We start from the raw sequence: 2,057 nt of genomic DNA, 5'->3' as shown, positions 1-2,057 counted from the left end.
CTGTTACTTTGCATACTAACACATTAAACAGACAGGGACCAAAGAGAGGAGACAAAAGCAAATGTCGAATGAATTAATTGATCAAGAGATGAGGTTTTCATAACCTGCTTTGACATTAATGATACATTTTACTGACTATCAACAACTCCCTTAAATTTGCTCCTTTTCAGTTTTCTCATTTATTAAGATAGGAGATATTACATCAAGAATCACAGACTCCATGGCCCATTGAGACCAGGCAGGTGGCAATGAGTGAAGGGAACTGACTGTGTGAAATAGGGGGAATGCCCTGTCCAAAGTGCCCGGTGATTTCTCAGCTCTGGCTGATATTGCTGCATGAGAATTTGAGCCCAGCACTGCAGCACATTTTCAGGAGATGCTGAAAATTCGGGTTTCTATGTGCATGGACATCTTGTAAATACTGGTCCACATTAAAAACAAAAACATTCTGTGAAGTCGAATAACACACCTGTGTACCTATTATGGCTTAGGTATCCCCAATTTGTATCTTTTATTTTCCCTAAGGCCCACTGCAATTTAAATTTTGAGCCTATGAAGAAACCTGTTTGGAATATAGGAGTTTCAAGAATTATGTCTCATCTTTCCCAATCAGCTTCTGTTTCCTTAGATGTAAACCAGTCTGTTTAGAGTTAAGTGTCTGTTATTACCACTGACAAGGTTTTTTATTTAATGTATTTAAAGAAATCAAGGTCTCGATGGTATCTTCAGAGCAACTTCTAAGGCAGAGCAAACAGAGAAAAGGTAAGTGCATCTGTCTCTAACCTGAAAATATGATCTCCCCAGTTGCTTGTTTTATTCTTTCAGATGTTAGCTGGAAGGGAATTGTAACCTCTGGCATGAAAATGTATTAGCAGATGGGGTAGTGTCCTCACTATTATACTTTTAGTTCAGACATAACTGCCCAGAAGGATTTTTGCTCTTACATTCACCAAACATAAATGAGCAATTCATGAAGAATGTTTATTGGATATGATCTTTCAAGATACCACACAATTTTATTGCAATGTGCAGTGTTTTGTTTCAATTTCTTTGTGTTATACAGAGCCAAAAGCCTTGAAAATCTCATCTTTCTTCATGCCCGGACAGACAAAGATTGCAGAGGGTAAGGTTTGATTAAGACTCTCATAGACCTCTTCGAATTAGTCCTAGACTGTATACTATTTCTTTAGAACAAGGGTCAGGAAGTCTGGTGGAACAGGCCCCCAGTCAGGGTCAGGAGATGCTGGCTCTGCCTCCAACATCAACCTGGGTGACCCTGGGCAAGTCATTTAACCTCTGGAGACCTTGGTTTCCTCATCCCATAAAATGAAGGGCATGACCTAGATGATCTCCACGTTCTCTTTTAAATCTAAAAATGGAAGCAATCTGGCTGTTACAGGTGGTAGACAATAGGCTGGTTTATGAGCTAAATATATTTATTATAAGACACTTGGTGCTGGGAACATAGCCCTTCACCACTGAGATCTTTGTAAAATATACTAAGGCCACTTTCATTTGGAATCTTGGTTGAATCACTTCATATGTATATCTCAGATATATCTGTAAATATTTCAAAGTTCAGAAACATGATTTTATTTATTTTGTCTCATAAAAAGTGTTAATAAATGATCAGTAACCAAACTGATAGCATTAAATAGATTAACTTATAGTTCTAGATTGTTATTGATGTACTAGAAAGTTGACTTATGTTACTGATATTATTTTGCATGTTGAAAGAAATCAAACTCTTGACAGTTTCATTAAAGAAAATCCCAGAACAGTCAAGAATGACAAAGGGTAAGGATTTAAGAGATCTATTTTTTTCCTCAGATTGGCTGCTTACTTTCTATTTAATTAGTTAAGTTTGCCTTCCTAACATGATAATTACGTCTGTAGTGTTGGTTATCTTTAAAATGATTTATCTGTGCCAGTCTGTGCTCAGAAGGGTATTCTAGCTTTCAAAGCCACTCTTGGCAGATGCAGTCTCAACTCTCTCTAATGTAGAACACTTCAAGTCTATATAATGAAAGTGTTGGCAACAATAATCCCACAGACAT

The 2,057-nt window shown here is 37.1% G+C and overlaps 1 long non-coding RNA gene across 1 annotated transcript; it reads left to right on the top strand.

Moving 5' to 3' along the window:
• The first annotated feature begins 700 nt into the window (after positions 1-700).
• On the top strand, positions 701-1,797 carry LOC111734636. The gene is made up of 3 exons (XR_002778525.1): positions 701-762; positions 1,064-1,123; positions 1,738-1,797. It is a non-coding gene; the product is annotated as an uncharacterized LOC111734636 (long non-coding RNA).
• Positions 1,798-2,057: the final 260 nt, after the last annotated feature.

This window comes from Pteropus vampyrus, unplaced genomic scaffold, assembly GCF_000151845.1.
Source record: "Pteropus vampyrus isolate Shadow unplaced genomic scaffold, Pvam_2.0 Scaffold2749, whole genome shotgun sequence".
NCBI classification, from domain to species: Eukaryota; Metazoa; Chordata; class Mammalia; order Chiroptera; family Pteropodidae; genus Pteropus; species Pteropus vampyrus.
Note: the sequence above shows the minus strand (reverse complement) of the source record. Positions and strands in the feature narration are given on the sequence as shown.